The sequence below is a fragment of the Microtus oregoni genome, unplaced genomic scaffold (assembly GCF_018167655.1).
Source record: "Microtus oregoni isolate MIOR12 unplaced genomic scaffold, Mior012 000122F_ref0000035, whole genome shotgun sequence".
NCBI lineage: Eukaryota > Metazoa > Chordata > Mammalia > Rodentia > Cricetidae > Microtus > Microtus oregoni.
This window is the reverse complement of record NW_024544754.1, coordinates 760,563-778,282: the sequence shown is the minus strand read 5'-3', so window position 1 is coordinate 778,282 and position 17,720 is coordinate 760,563. Positions and strand designations below refer to the sequence as shown.

The following is a 17,720-nucleotide window of genomic DNA, read 5'->3' as shown; positions in this document are numbered from 1 at the left end:
ACTTTCATTCTCCAAATTTATGTGCATTACCTATAAATTTATTTAGAAATATTTTTTACATTAGGATTTATAATTAATGTGGAATTACTTTTGCAAATAGTATCAGATAAGAATTTCTCTTTCTTTCTTTCCTTCTTTCTTGTTTTTCGAGACAGGGTTTCTCTGTGTAGACTGTCCTGAAACTGACTCTGTACACTAGGCTGTCCTCAAACTCAGAGATCTGCCTGTTTCTGCCTCCTGAGTGCTGAGATTAAAGGCATGCACAATCACTATCCAGCAAGAATACTTTTTAAATGATGATTAAATATTTCTAATTTATGAATTACACTCAACTACATTTTCATATTAATATGAAATATCACCTTTTCTTCCATATATCAATTCATATTAGCATCTGTACTTAACATCCATTTATGTATTTATATATGTATTTATTTCTTTTTTTTTTATTAAAAAATTTCTGCCTCCTCCCTGCCTCCATTTGTCCTCCCCTCCTCCCACTCCCTAAGCCCCACTCCCCTCCCCCTCCCTCTACAGTCCAAAGAGCAGTCAGGGTTCCCTGCCCTGTGGGAAGTCCAAAGTCCTCCACCCTCCATCCAGGTCTAAGAAGGTGAGCATCCAAACAGGCTAGGCTCACAAAGCCAGTACATGCAGTAAGATCAAAACCCAGTGCCATTGTCCTTGGCTTCTCAGCAGCCCTCATTGTCCACCATATTCAGAGAGTCCGGTTTTATCCCATGCTTTTTCAGTCCCAGTCCAGCTGACCTTGGTGAGCTCCCAATAGATCAGCCCCACTGACTCAGTGGGTGGGTGCCCCCCTTGCCGTCTTGACTTCCTTGCTCGTGTTCTCCCTCCTTCTGTTCCTCATTTGGACCTTGGGAGCTCAGTCCAGCGCTCCAATGTGGATCTATGTCTCTATCTCCATGTTTCTCAGGAAATTTGGGATCAACCTACCCCAGGACCCAACAATACCACTCTTGGGAATATACCCAAGAGATTCCCTATCATACTACAATAGTATTTGTTCAACTATGTTCATAACAGCATTATTTGTAATAGCCAGAACCTGGAAACAACCTAGATGCCCTTCAATGGAAGAATGGATGAAGAAAGTGTGGAATATATACATATTAGAGTACTACTCAGTGGTAAAAAACAATGACTTCTTGAATTGTGCATGCAAATGGGTGGAAATAGAAATCATTATCCTGTGTGAGGTAACTCAGACCCAAAAAGATGAACATGGGATGTACTCACTCATTGGTTTTTAGCCATAAATAAAGGACATTGAGCCTATAATTCGCAATCCCAGAGAAGCTAAATAAGAGGTAAACCCAAAGAAAAACATGTAGTTATCCTCCTGGATATTGGAAGTAGACAAGATTGCTGGGCAAAAATTGGGAACTGAGGGTGGGGTGGGGGAAAGGGGAGATGAGGAGAGACAAGTGAGAAGGAGAGGATGGGGGAGCTTGGGGAAATGGGATGGTTGGGATAATGGAAGGATGGATATGGGAGCAGGGAAGTATATATCTTAATTAAGGGAGTCATTTTAGGGTTGGCAAGAGCCTTGACTCTAGAGCGGTTCCCAGGGGTCCAGAGAGATGTCCCCAACTAGGTTCTTGGGCAGCTGAGGAGAGAGAGCCTGAAATGGCCCAATCCTATAGCCATACTAATGTATATCTTTATTTCTAATGTCTATTTTGGTATTCTCTCAATTTAGTTCATTAATTAAAATTTTTTAGCACCAATTATAAAATTTCAATTATTTCATTTTAAGTCTTGATATCTGATAGGACATATCTTTGTCAGCTACTTTTATTTCCAAATTTCTTGGCCATATTTATGCACTTTCTCTTTCAAATAAGTTAAAATGATCCTATTAGTTTTATGTAAATAAAACCCTTGGAATTTATAGAGCAATTTGGACAGCATATCCATTATGTTAATACTGAGTTGGTCTTTCCATGTCAATGCATATTGCTATACTCATTCAAATATTAAAATACCCTTAAATTATTTTACAAGCGTTTGTTCCATATTAGTGCTCCATCTATTGTTAGGATTGTGTCTAGACTTTTTATTTTAGACTTAGTTGATGTTATAAATAATATCATTCTAGAATATTTTCTAATTGGAAATTGCCAATGTATACTGATTTGGTATCTGAACTCTTTTATGCACTGGGTGACCAGGCCTATACTGTGACCTTCTTTTTTTTAAAAAAAATATTTTTTTTTACATTTTATTTATATATGTGTGGGGGGTCTACATGTACTTTTGCATATTGTGGTGATCTGAGGAAAGCTTTGGGTAATCAGTTCTCTCCTTCTACCATTTTGGTTTTGGGGATTAACACTGATCACAACAGAAAGCATTTTTCCATTTTTTACGTGCTAAGCCCCTGTCTTAGTTAAGGTTACTCTTTTTTTTAAATATTTATTTACTTATTATGTATACAATATTCTGTCTGTGTGTATGTCTGCAGGCCAGAAGTGGGCACCAGACCTCATTCCAGATGGTTGTGAGCCACCATGTGGTTGCCAGGAATTGAATTCAGGACCTTTGGAAGAGCAGGCAATGCTCTTAACCACTGAGCCATCTCTCCAGCCCCCAGTTAAGGTTACTCTTACTGTGATGAAACACTATGAACAAAGGGAAGTTGGGGAGAAAGGGTTTATTAGGCTTACATTTTCATATCACAGGTCATCACTGAAGGAAGAAAATACAGGAACTTAAGTAGGGCAAGATCCTGTGGCAGGAGCTGATGCAGAGGTCATGGGGGAGTGCTACTTACTGGCTTGCTCCCTATGGCTTGTTCAGTCTGCTTTCTTATAGAACCCAGGACCACTGGCCCCAGATGGCACCGCCCACAATGGGCTTGTCCCTGCCTCATTAATCAGTAATTAAGAAAATTCTTTACAGGCTTGCCTACAGCCTGATTTCTATGGAGGCATTTTCTCAATAGAGGCTTCCTTCTCTCTGATGACTCTAGCTTGTGTCAAGTTGACATAAAACTAGCCAGGACAACCTGCTCACTGGCCCATGGTGTCATGTTTTTAAGCCCTCATATACTAGGAAAAACCTATAGGGCAAGTGAAGTTCTTCCTATATCTAATGAGTCAAAATAGTGACTCAGCACTGTTGAACACTGTTCTATGGATCCAATTCTCTTTCCAGTAGAAAGGAAATCAGACTTTTTTGTTGTTGTTGTTGTTGTTGTTGTTGTTGTTTTGTTTTTCGAGACAGGGTTTCTCTGTGGTTTTGGAGCCTGTCCTGGAACTAGCTCTTGTAGACCAGGCTGGTCTCAAACTCACAAAGATCCGCCTGCCTCTGCCTCCCAAGTGCTGGGATTAAAGTCGTGTGCCACCACCGCCTGGCTCAGGAAATCAGACTTTAGTTTATTCTAGAGATGATTACTATCTAAGAACTCCCTTGCTTCATTTATCTTACGCTCCACAAAGTCCCTTCCATACTGAAACACACTGGTTTACACTAAAGATCACAGTCTTCAGCTTTTTGTTTAGCCTTTTACTAAATTACTTACTAGATATGCTTTTGTTGCTACTGTTTTATGCATTTGAGTTTCATGATTTCTGGACACCTTCCAGGTCAGTTTCACAATGTTATATTTCTGACGTTTTTGGTACACAGTAGGTGCTATGGAAATATTGACTCATTGACTTCAACTTCTTATGTGGTAAAATTATAAAATAAAATACAGCTGGGGCAAGTCTGAGGCACCTGTTCAGTAGTAGAACACTAACTGAGAATGTATAAGGTTTTGAGTTTGCCAGCACTGGAAAATTGCTAAGGATATGCAGAACTAAAGTAAAATTGAAACAAGTGTTCAAATACTCAAAGTAGGCACAGAGCTATAGGCATGTCATTGTATAAATAGTAGTAGCGTCACTCTCTCATCTCATGGGGCACTGAGCTTCCTTCAACTCTTCCCCTGTTCATCATCTAGAAAACATAAAAGTGATGGGAGGAAGAAACAAAAGATATATCACTAGGTACAGATCATCAGGGAAGCACTTTAAAGATAGGCTTTTTTTCTTGGGCAGGGTTTTCAGGGTGATCGATTGGATACTGGAAATCAAGAGACTCAATCTAGATAAGATTCTGAGGAACCTGTGTTGGAAAAGGTGAAAGGGTTAGCTTCTTAGTCACAACTCTGTTCTCTGACATCCCCAACCCTGTCCAGCCTGAACTTAGGGGTAAGAAGGAACAGAGGCTTACATCAAGACCACTGAAATGGAATAGAACGTGTATGTTGGCCTGGGGTGTCTATTCTCTGAGCAGTATGTTTTTTTTTTTTTTTTGAGGACATAGCATGATGGTCTACAGCTGGCTAAAGAAGCAGAACTGTGGGGTTCGAGCCAAGATCTTTTCTCATCAGAGGCAAAACTATAGTCAGGGCCAATATCTCTTCTAATTGTTGGCAGATGTGACCAGACATCCATTTTATTTTTAGTGACTAACTTAAAGTTCTGAAATGTGAACTGTGTTTACTATAATTTGGAAAGTGTAACAGATATTTGAATGCTTAGCTCTTCAGATCCCAGCCCACCATCTTAATAGGCTCCCTGGTCCTCACACCCACTCACATCTGTAGTTCCTTTCTGCCAGTGGACACATCTCGAAGATGCTGTCTGAATCTCTGGATAAATCCTACTCTGTTTGTCTCCATTAGTGTGTTCTCTAAGTCCACTAGCTAACTGTTGGTTCCTTTGCAAATATTTCTTAATGCACTTAAAGTATATTTTTACAGGTAGCATTGATGTTTCCTTTATGTATGTGCTCATTCCTCTTTTATTTCTTTTCCTGACAACCAGGTACAATAATTAATTTATTATGCATAATTTCCTATCATTTTTATTATTTTAATATTATCTCTTAGTGTTTTTTTTTCCCTGTTGCTGTGGTAAAATATCTTGACCAAAGCAATGTTGGGAGAAAGTGTTTACTTCGTTCTCAATTCCAGGTTAAAGTTCATCATGGCAGGGAAGTCACAGCAATAGGTGTTTGAAAGAAATGATGGCATTACAACTATAGTCAAGAGAAAAGTTTCACTTCTGACTTTCCTCTTGAGCCCTGAGGCTGAGGCTGGGGAGAGGAGTGTGTGTGTGTTGGGGGAGGGGCAGGCGAGATGATGAGTTTGGCCTGCATCTCAGCCAAGCAGAGAGCCAGAGCCAGTGGTCTCCTGCAGAGGACTCAGCTGCTGCTGTGCTCAGCCTGCATGTGGGCGTCAGTTTGCCTCCGAGGAGGGAGGGTGTTCCTCAGTGTTCCCTGAGTCTCTTCCGGCACCCACATGGTGGGGAGGATGGAAGCTTGATAAGCCAGAGAACAGTTGAGCTACTTGTGAGGACTGCATGCCCTTTCCAAGCTGAGTCCTATGACTCTTAGGGCCAGCATGACATTCCTGACAGAAAAACTGAATGATTGTCTGGAACGGCCTGAGTATTTCGTGGCAGATTTCATGGCGGTGGTTTTTCTATCAGCACAAAGAAGCAAGAATCTAAGCTCCGAGAGCAGAGCCTGCATTGTGAATACAGAGGACAGGGATGTTGGGATGGGGTACAATGGAATGACAAATAGATGCCGTGATAACCCGTTGCCTGGAGAACAGCAGAAAATATCCTTATGTGTGCCATGGCGAGCTAAATGCTATCATGAACCGAAGGGCTGATGTGAAGGGCTGTCGTGTGTGAGTCGCTTTGTTCCCATGTAATGAATGTGCTAAGCTCGTCATCCAGGCAGATTGAAAGAAGTTATATTCGTGTCGGATAAATACCATGACAGCGAAGAGACAATGGCTGCTAGGCTAATGTTAAAACTGGCTGGCGTCACGTTCAGGAAATTCACATAGAAGTACAGCAAGATTGTCACTGACTTTGATTCAATGCCTCGGTGAGTTCTATCATTAATCCCCAAGGAGAATAGGACTCCCTTCCTCTAAGAAGCTACTGGTGCCTTTAATCTCCATGTTGCACAGAACTTTTCAATAGCCAGCACAGCACACGTAGACATCTAAAGAATAGAAAACCTTGAATCTTCTTTACTGTCCCCACTATCAAATGGATCTGCATCTGTTTAAGCTGTTGGTTTGGATTGGGAAATGAAGGGCCTGTCCACAGGGCTGGAGTGAAGGTCTCTCCACCTTCAAAGCCTTTCTGGCCCGGATGAGGGTGACTCTACAGCGGAGTGTCAGCTGTCTGACATGCACAGAATCCCAACAGCCACACATTGCTGCTACATCCTGGGCTGCACAGGCACACAGTGATGTGAACGTCTGACCTGGAACGAGTGAGGTGCAGCTGATGTGAAGGGCTGTAGTATGTATTGCGCTGTTCCCATGTAAGGAGTGCACCAAACTCAGCATCCAGACAGGTATGAAAGAAGGATGTCTTTAGGGAAAACAGAGGAGCAAATGATGGCAGTGGGAAAGTATTTGCTGCAGAGTTGAGGGGAACTCTCGCTCACCTACCCAGAGAAGGCATCTTGGCAGATAATCAGTGCAACTAAACCAGGACTAGCTTGTCAATTTCTGCTTTCCTGCCACACACAGAGCAGTGACACACTATTCCTCTGGAGAGTAGGAATCCCTGGGGTTCCAGCTTCTTATCATTGGTCTGTTGCTCACACAGCACTGTTAACTTTATCCGAGTAATAACGTTCCAAGAGGAGGCAGCTTATCACTCCACCAATCCCTAGCCCTCTGTGTGGTGAACTGTGCGGTGTTGGGTAGCTCCATCCTGTTTCTCTAGCTGTGTGGAAACATGTCACCCCTGACCCATTTGCCAATAAAGTTACTACCCAAGGGTACCTTACAACCAGAGAGTACATTGATTTCTGCCCAGTAAGAGACTTGTGAGGGAATTCTGTCTACCTGGAGGGGTTCCATTCCAGATCCACTGGAGACTGAGGTTGATTTGTGTATCTGGTGCTGTGCCTTCAGCCACACAGACAACATCTTCCTGATCAATGTGGTGGGGAATACTCCACTATGTTCCTTGTTTTTAATTTCACTTAAATTCTAATAAAGATGCTTGGTGCATTTGATAAAATGGTTTTTTTCAGCTTCAAGACTATTACCTTTCTCAGGATGCTCTTATTTTTTTCATGGGTTTTTATTTTGTCTCTGAGATTTTTTTGTATTTTGTATGCTGGGCATTTTAGAATTTGGCTCTTTACCAATATTATTAAAATCTACCAGCACACCACCTCCAAAAAGTAATAAAAGAGTTGAGAGTAGAGAATTATGATATACATTTTAGTGCTTGACTTCCTTTCTCCATCTTATTCAGTTGAGGATCTCTTGCTGAAGGAGTAGTTCCACCACAAATTAACATGTGATCCTCTCTATATGATGTATTTGTTAATATTTTTAGAATTTTTGCATTCACAAGCAGAATCATAGAATCTTGATTAGGAATAGGAACTCTAAGCTTATATTATAATTCATTCATGTGTAAGCATTATGATCTTGGGACAATTAATTAATTAAGAGTGTGGTTTCCTCATTTGTCAAACAGTGGTGATAATACTAGTTGTTCCATGAGAGGATTGCATGTGTGCTTTGGTTATCTGTTGCTGCATAATAAATGTGTTGGGCATATGTCTACAATGGTTTACATTGATTGGCACATGCCAAATCAGTTTCTAGTTTAGCATAGTAAACCACAACATTTACTGGTTTAAAACAAAAATCAGTTTTACAATTGTAGCATGAGAGGGCCTGTTTTTGGTCCCGGCCACCCTGCTAGCTTACACCTGAAATAACCACACAGAAATTGTATTAATTAAATCACTGCCTGGCCTATTGTCTCCAGCCTCTTATTGGCTAACTCTCACATATTAGTTTAACCCATCTCCATTAATGTGTATCACCACTTGACTGTGGCTTACTGGCATGAGTCTAACCAGTGTCCGTCTCCGGCAGGAGAACCATGGCATCTGCCTGTCTCTGCTCTTCTTCCCAGCATTCTGTTCTGTCTTCCCAGCCTACTGAGTTCCACCCTATCAACTAGGCCAAGGCAGTTCCTTTAATAACCAATGAAGGCAACACAAATACAGAAGGGCCTCCTACACCATACAATAACACGTGATTATGTGGATGTGGCTGAGAAGTTACTTCTTTTTCTACATACTCTATTAGTTGAGGTGGCAGTCACTCGAGGAGCCCGGAGGGTCTGGAATGTCTGAGATGGCTCACTGGTATGACTGACAGTTTGTGCTAGGACAACTGGAACTGTTACAGTGGGTATCTATTTATGTGTTGTGGATTTCCATGACCTGGAGGTTAGATTTTTATGAAGAGTCGCAAAGGGGAGTACTAGAAGAGGAAAAGATAGATGCTAGAAGACTTCCTCAAACTCAAGGTTTTGAAGTAGCAAAACATCACTATTTCTTGGGTTCAATATCCTCTTCCAAGTACATAGTATCTGTTGGAAGAATGAAGTTTTAAAGGGATATAGGACTGAATTAACATTTACCTCCTGGTTGTCAATTAGAGAACAGTAATCACTGTCCTTAGATGTCACCATAAATTCCTAGCTGTACTCTGACATAACATGGTGAATCCCTTTCCACTGTTCTATTAAAGGTTGCGTGTATACATACATAAAACATCTCATGATCTTTGACTCAGAACACACCTCACACAGAGAACACCTGTTAAGTGCCATTCACAGGCACGGCTTACATTCTAGGGGGAAGTCTGTCTGCAGGAAGGAACTTGGGGCCATTTTAGAATTCTGTTTGTCACAACTGGCAAAAGAGCAAGTAATACAAATATGCATCAATATATGAAAAAGTATATCAGAAAGTAAATACAACATTTTTATCTTTATGAAATAGATGAATTAAAAATTAATACCATAGTATTGGGCAGAATGCAGAGAACCGATCATTTCTACATACTTTCTACATGCTGTCCTTGTCAGGTTATTCAGGTTATATCGCTGTACAAGTTTTGAAGGACATCTTGTAACTTAATTCTTGTCTTTCATATTCTCTTAGTTTGCTTTTCTACTCCCAGAAGGAATTATCTTAGAAGCTGCCCCCACTTTAAAAATAGGGCTTTTCCTTTTTGTTGTAATCACAAAATGGTTTGCAGTGATGCTAAGTGTATAATACTGTAGATAGGAATTATCATTATGTAGACTCTGGGCATATTGAAGTATTTAGAGCCATGCTCTTTTCAAAGTCAGATAAAATGTTTGGGATCACCTCATAAGTTTTCAGCATTCTGATATTAAGAGTTCCTTGGGTCTGAGTATTTCATCTCACACACATAGCAATCACTGTACAATTTCCAAGAAATCCTCCTAGTCTGCAGCTGTGTGAGATGTGTGTGAAGACAGTTGAATGAAGAGGTTGTGATGATTTTTCTGCTATATAAAAGCACTGTAAGGCTTAGAAGGAACTCTGGACTGCAATGGTACTTTACACTTAGAAGCAGTGTAGAGAAAGAAAGTAGAGGATAAGGAAACAGGATACTTATATTCTAGCTTTCTTGATTAACCTGCCATTACACTTTATTTATTATTTTTTCTGTATGTGAACCTCATCTCCCTATATTTAGCACTGAGAAGTTTAAACTATATCGACTCTTTGTCACTGTAACTGCATGTTCAAAATATACAAGGAGCTCTGAAAAATGCTGACGTTTAGACTTTATCTATGAGAATATCAATATGGATCTTTGGGGGATAGGGACAAGGGGACTGGTATTTTTGTGAAAGTTGACTAGCCTTATCTTAGGAATTGTCTCTCATTTCTATGGGATGTTTCAATTCTGATATTTGAGACCCTATTATTCATTGTTTGAAAGATCAAATTCTGACATTGAGCTCATCTTTTTTAGTGGTTATGACAGGTCTTTCTCAAAATTGGACGTTCAAGGTGTATGTGGATCATGGGGTTCACAGAGAATGTGGTAGAGCCAGCTAACAAGGACTGGTGGGAGAGAAAGCTCTGGATAGGATGAGATTGATGTTCACCTCTTCTCTCTCATGGATGGTAAGCACTTTATGTGCCTATCAATAACTCCTGTGATGCTGAACATGGGACGCTTTGGCCATCTTTGATCTTGTCTTTTCCTTAGGTCAGATGAAATGAGTTTAAATCCTTTTCCTCTTCACTCAACAATGGCAGTATTCAACTAATTTTCAAAAGTCAAGGAAAACAAATGATCAAAAATAAGAGAGGTGGTAGTATTTATAGAGAATATAGATTTCAATTTAAATTTAGGTGATGCATAGCCTAGCTGAATTACAGCTTATAAGATACTGGGCCCCAGTTCGTATCTGTTGCCTTAAAATTGAAATTAGATTTTGTTATAGCACACAATATCCAGAATTTGGCCCAGAGTGAATTTAAACAAGGCATTGAGCCAAGTGTTCAGTTATTTGCTCTAATTGCAAGGCAGTCTCCTTTGTCTAAAGTTTATGTTACCCCTTGGCTCCTGTTGCTACCTAGATCCCAAGACTATTCCCTTGCTATGGAGAGATTTCTCTCCTCACTGATTCATCTCCTACTACCCTTCTTTAAGGAATCCTCAAAGACTCCATTTTCTAAGAATCTGACTTTGTCTTGTGGTCATACTTTTAGGGAGTCTTATTAACATTGATTTCCTTGGATTAAGACTCTGCTATCTCTCTTTACAACTTTGCAACCTATTGATCACAGCAGATGAACCTTGTCTTTCTAAGCTTGTAACCAAGACAGTTTTGCACGGAAAGCCCCAAATACTTATTTGGATCATCCAGAGAAAAATTTGTCTTGTCTAGAGTGGTTCTCAGTATTGAGAAAAAGAATGAAGAAAAGCAAGGAAAAAAGTAAATATATAGAAATACCAAAAGTCAAAGCTAGAAATATGTATTTTGTCAGCAAATTCTGAAAATGAGCACAGGCCAGTGTATTAGTTTATTTCTCAGCATTATAAAAAATGCCTGAACATGGGTAATTAAAAATAGAAGCATGCCAACAGGTTAAAGTGTTTACTGTGAAACCCGATGACTAGTGTTCCATCCCTGGAACCCAAGTAAAGAATGAAAAGAAAGAACCAGCTCCCCAAAGTTGTTCTGTTTAATTTGTTCATCATGGCATACACAAGGCCACATATACACAATAATAATAATAACAAAGAGAAAAGGGGGTTTAGTTCCATTTTGGAGGCTGGAAATCCAGACATCCAGACCTACATTAGCTTATCATGGCATCGGAATGGTAGGAGCATATGTAAAATTAACCATTACTTCACTAGTAGCAAGGTGATAATTTAGAAACTAGGCAAAGATTTTTATAGATGCTTGTTCTTTTTTAAACTAATTAACTTATATTTAAAAACAGTATTTTCTCATTTTACATAGTAATCCCAGTTCCCTCTCCCTCCCCTTCTCCCACTTCCCCCACCATGTTCTACCAACCCCACCCCATCCCCTCCTCAGAGAAGTTAAGACTTCCCATGGGGAGTCAACAAAGTCTAGCATGTCAGTTTGTGGCAGGACCAAGGCCATCCCCACTATATTTAGGCTGAGCAAAGTATCCCTCCAAAGAGAATGGACTCCAAAAAAGCCAGTTCAAGCACTAGGGATAACTACTGGTCCTAGTGCCAGTGGCCCCACAGACTGTCCCAGGCACAACAGTAACCCACATTCAGAGGGCCTAGTATGGTCATCCTAGAACCTTCATCCAACAACTGATGAAAGCAGATGTAGAGAACCACAGCGGAGCATTGGGCCAAGCTCTCAAAGTCCAGCTGAAGAGAGGGAGGAGCCATAATATGAGCAAAGGGGTCAAGACCATGATGGGGATACTCATTGAAACAGCTGACCTGAGCTAATTGGAGCTCACTGATTCTGGACTGACAGCGGGGGAACCAGCACAGATGTTTGTTCTTAGATGAACTACCTCAGTGGCCTGAGAGCAATTCCTTAATCCTTTCTAAGGTCATGTTCCCACTAAATATTTCCCGCTAGATGTCACCTCCCGACACTGTCATCTCAGACACCAGGAAATCAACACATAGGCCTCTGTGGGAGGAAAGTCCCCAGTCAAATCATAGACAAGAGGCAAAAGCAAATATCAAAAGTTAGGCTGTCTGTACGAAAGAAAGAAAACAGGACTGAAACAAAAGAACAAAAGAATTACCTTGAAAGAAATTCAAGAGGCACATAGGACTCACTTTATTGATTGCTTTGTGAATGAATCGGCCTTGTTTTTATTTTATTTTTTTCTTGGCTGAATGATCTTATTTTTAAAGTACAGCATCTCAACTGATTGGTATTAAAGTCTCTTCACATTTTTTACCCTGCGTCACAGCTGGGAAGCTGTTGCCTCTCATTTCTGAAGCCGCTGCCACGTATTTCCAGGAATGGTTCTGAAGAGTCTAATTTCTCCTATGATACGTAGATCCTCTGACACTACAGCCTTAGAAGCCTATCATCATAGACATACTTGAAATTTTAGCTTCCCAGCAATAAAATAACCGATATCAACATTGTAAAGAGGAACCGATTTCCCTCTAACTGGGGGTAGAAGACAATAGTTGAGTCAGAGAGCAGCGATGGCAGATGTTGGCCTTAGATTTCCTCAGAACAGGGTGTCCATACAGTATCCAAAGAGGGCTGAAATTGGATTTAGCAGGATGGAAAGTCAATGTTATTCTCTCTTATAGAAGAAAGGTTTTTTTTCTTTCTTTCTTTCTTTCTTTCTTTCTTTTTTTTTTTGGTTTTTGTTTTTTCCTGAGACAGGGTTTTTCTGTGTAGCCCTGAGTGCCCTTGAACTCACTCTGTAGACCAGGCTGTTCTGGAACTCAGAGATCTGCCTGCTTTACCTTCCAAGTACTGGGATTAAAGGAGTGTGCTACCACTGCCCGGCAGCAGAATGTGTTTTAAGAGCATGAGATTTAAAATTAGGCAAGTAACTTCATGTCTCAGATCCTGTTTTATTATATGAAAAATGGATATTTGAATAAGACTCAGATTCTAGGATTGTTGTCAAGTCCACTGACGTAATATACACGCAGTGCCTGGCAAAGTGCGTGGTTTAGTTAAGTAAATGGAACTTATTATTAATGTTGTTCGTAGTTCAGTCTCCTGTGATTCCTAGATCTCAGTGCCTTCAACGTAAGACTCCAGATGATAAAGTCCAGACTGCCTGTCTATGGGAGGAGATGAAGCAAAGATAAAAGCACTTCACCAGCTCTGATGGTCTGCCGTAGCTTCACTTTAAGCAGACAGAGTCAGATTGCTGAGATAAGTCAACATTCTTCCATCTGTTTCCACAAAGAACCGATATACAAAGAATTTTCTTCTCCATGTCTTTCTGTTGAAAACAACATCCGAGCATGTCTGAATGCGGCTCTAAGCAGGCGATGTTAATCCATTGAGAAAGTTACAGATAAATCTCTCATCTACTGAAGAATAAAAATGTGTTTGGAGGAACTGAGCGAAATTTTGCATGCAAGTATGGCCAGCACATGCCTGAAAAAATATGAAGTTATGATCTTTTTCTTCTTTGTCTCCTTTGATTCTATAAAAGATATACATAGTATCAGTTCATCCAGCTTGGAAGATGACATCTTACTTTGGGGAGCCTCTGGCTTCATGCCTAATTGCTTAATTTTCTGCAAAAACACTTCCTGAAATCGTTCTTTTATGCAGAGTTAAGTCCATCATTCCCATCAAAATAACTAGTCAATTTAGCAAAAATATGGTTACAGAATTACAAAATCATAAAGTATTAGCCAAGGAAGCATTCTTATTCTAACAAATTAGAAACTTATCTCCTACTTAGGTAGATGGACCAGGGTGACATTTCAACATTTTTACTGATTGACTTCCTGAAGAAGCAATTGTGTGCTTACAATTTGGAAGATATATAAGAAGCTGAGTATATCTGAGTAGCAAAATAGTCCCTCCTACATCAAGTCTATAACCTAGTATGGGGAGAGATAATAGATTAGCAAAGAAATCAATAACTAAAACATATGAACATCATTTGAAGTGCTCTACAAATAAACATATTGATGTATAGAATAATCTAATAATAAAAGAACAAGAAAAATGATTAAGATTGTTTATAGATGATGTATGCCAGAAACTGTCAGAAATAGCTTGGTTTGTTTTTAATCTGCTAAGTTAATTAGATTGCTTGCACGAGCATGGGTGGCTATGGCTATTTATCGAAGCATGAACAACTTAGCAATGGCTTAAGAAAATGACACCTTCTCCCCTAGTAACCACTAATTATCAGTGGTCCTTCAGGGACCATTGGTACCTCTTGAGAAACCGCCCTCTCTCCCCATCTCTTGTTGGACACCAATCATTTTTAGGTTTTCTGAAGAGTTGTAATGAAATTATAAATGTAACAGCCATGCCATATCTCCAGGAAATTTTTTCATAATAAATGTATCTATCCTTTACTATTTACATTCTTCCCATTTTTATTCTGTGATATTCCATGAACCTTGAAATAGTAATATATATATCTTGCTGGGGTCAAGCTCTCAACCCGTCACTTATTCTTGACACTCTGACCAATTATGAGTATCTGAATTAATTGGTGTCCACTGCAAAAAGAAGCTTCTCTGACCAAGATTAGAACAGCCCTAATATGTTGATTGAAACATAGATATTTAGGAGTCAGTTTGACACTCTATCCACTTAGTAAAAAAATGAAACAAAACACCAGTAGGTTCCCCTCTAGAGCCAAAAACCTTCTAGCTGCAGGCAGGATATTGGTCAAATTTCAATGCTGGCTTATATTTCATATCAATGAGCAGGCATCAAGCCCAAACAAAAAGTGTTTGATTATTCCAATGAGAGTCTTGCCACTATTAAACTAGTGGACATTTCTTATCTGGTGAGATGATTGTACCATACAGGATCCACAACTGGATAAGATTATTGATGACTCCCTACCTCCCCACAAGTCTGCATAGGACACCTTCTGGCTCGGTGAAAGCTGGCGAGTACAAAAGTTTTCAGGACAGTTCCAGCTTTATTTCTCCATGTTCTGCAGCCAAACTATGTGATGTATCGAACACTGAGGCCTTACTACCTAGTTATGGTAGGCAACCAAGAACTGATAAGTCAGTGTTACAAGGGAAGGCCTGGAGTCTCTCTGGCCATTCTAGGGAAAGGTATCCAATGCCTGGCACTGCCATTTTTGGTTAGTACCTCAGGCCTTCTGGGAGGAACATTGTTCACCATTCAGGATATCTTCTTTTAAGCTATTTTTAAAATTGCATTTTTAATAATCTTATAAATATTAGACTTCTTTATGAATTTTTAATACATTCTTAGCTTTCTTGAGCTACTTCCCATCCTCTCTCTAACTGCAGTTCAATTTTTACGTAACAAATATTCTCCTTCTCTATGTTCACATCACATGGATTCTACAAAATATCCCCCTTTAAGGCCTAAATTTTCTTTTCTTCTAGTGGCTTCTTTCTAAATTTTGGGCTTTTACAGGAACTCTGTGTTAACAAACTAATCTGAGAGTTTGAAACTATCATCCGCTTATGAGAAAAGTCATGTAAATTTTTCTTTGTGGGCTTTTGTTACCTCTCTGTGTGTACTATTTTTCTGATCTATGAACTTTATTGCTTATGGCTAAATAAAATTATGTTGTATATGTACCACAATTTCATTACCCATTAATTTCATCAGTGAATGAATATCTATCCCTGTTCCATTTCCAGGCTGTTGTGATGAACATGGGTATACACATATCTTTGTGAAAGACATGGAGTTTTTCAGATGTCCAGGAGGGATATAACTAGGTTATATAGAGGATATGTTTTTAGCATTTTGAGAGCCATCCACAATGATTTCTATAGTGACTGTATCAGTTTTTACTCCCACCATCAATAGGTAAAGATTCCCCTTTCCTTATAACATTTCCAGCATTGATTAATATAATTTGTTTTCTTGACTATGGCCATTCTAGCTGGAGTGATATGAAATTTCCGAGTAGTTTTGATTTGCATTTCCCTGATGGCTAAATATATTGAACATTTAAAACAGTGTTTATTATTTGTATGTCTTCTTTTATGAACTCCTTGTTCAGTTTCCTAAAGTTGTTGGTTTTCTTGGTGTTTAGATTTTTTTTTTAACTTTTTTTTTATTGAGAAAAGAAAAAAAAATTTCCTCCTCCTCCCAGCCTCCCATTTCCCTCCCCCTCCTCCCACCCTTCTCCCCCTCCCCCAACTCCTCTCCCCCTCCCTCTCCAGCCCAAAGAGCAGTCAGATTTCCCTGCCCTGTGGTAAGTCCTAGGTCCTCCCCCCTCCGTGCATTTCTAGGAAGGTGAACATCCAAACTGGCTAGGCTCCCACAAAGCTAGCACATTACGTAGGTTCAAAACCCCGTGCCATTGTCCTTGGGTTCTCATCAGCCCTCATTGTTCGCCATGCTCAGAGAGTCCAGTTTTATCCCATGCTTTTTCAGTCACAGTTCAGCTGGCCTTGGTGAGCTCCCAATAGATCAGCTCCACTGTCTCAGTGGGTGGGTGCTCCCCTCGTGGTCCCGACTTCTTTGCTCATGTTCTCCCTCCTTCTGCTCCTCCTTGGGACCTTGGGAGCTCAGTCCAGTGCTCCAGTGAGGGTCTCTGTCTCTGTCTCCATCCATCACCAGATGAAGGTTCTATGATGATATGCAAGATATTCGTCAGTATTGCTCTAGGATAGGGTCATTTCAGGTTCCCTATCCTCAGCTGCCCAAGGAACTAACTGGGGACTTCGGCTTGGGTATCTGGGAGCCACTCTAGGTTCAAGTCTCTTGCCAACCCTAAGGTGGCTCCCTTAACTAAGAACCGTGCTTCCGTGCTCCCCCATCCAACCTTCCTTCATCCCAATCCTGCCCCTTCCCCAAGTTCCCCCCATTCTCCCCCTCTCCCCCCTCTCTCCCCATCTCCCCTTACCCCCATCCCACCCCACCCCCAAGATCTCAATTTTCTCCCCGGCAATTTTGTCTACTTCCCATAGCCAAGAGGACAACTATATGCTTTTCCTTTGGTTCACCTTCTTACTTAGCTTCTTTGGGATCACCAAGTGTAGACTCCGTGACCCTTGTTTATGGCTAGAAAACAATTATGAGTGAGTACATCCCATGTTCATCTTTTTGGGTCTGGGATACCTCACTCAGGATAGTGTTTTCTATTTCCATCCATTTGCATGCAAAATTTGAGAAGTCAATGTTTTTTAACGCAGCATAGTACTCTAATGTGTAGATATTCCACACTTTCTTCATCCATTCTTCCATTGAAGGACATCTAGGTTGTTTCCAGGTTCTGGCTATTACAAATAATACTGCTATGAACATAGTTGAACAAATGCTCTTGTCATGTGATAGGGCATCTTGGGTATATTCCCAAGAGTGGTATTGCTGGGTCCAGGGGTAAGTTGATCCCGAATTTCCTGAGAAACCGAAACACCGATTTCCAAAGTGGTTGCACAAGATTGCATTCCCACCAGCAATGGATGAGTGTACCCGTTCCTCCACAGCCTCTCCAGCAAAGGCTATCATTGGAGTTTTTTATTTTAGCCATTCTGACAGGTGTAAGATGATATCTCAAAGTTGTTTTGATTTGCATTTCCCTGATTGCTAAGGAGGTCGAGCATGACCTTAAGTGTCTTTTGGCCATTTGGACTTCCTCTGCTGAGAATTCTCTGTTCAGTTCAGTGCCCCATTTTTTAATTGGGTTAATTAGCA

General features: G+C 40.3%; 1 pseudogene; it reads left to right on the top strand.

The window, feature by feature from the left end:
• Nucleotides 1–5,395: 5,395 nt before the first annotated feature.
• LOC121444405 lies at nucleotides 5,396–5,914 on the top strand (annotated as a pseudogene).
• Nucleotides 5,915–17,720: the final 11,806 nt, after the last annotated feature.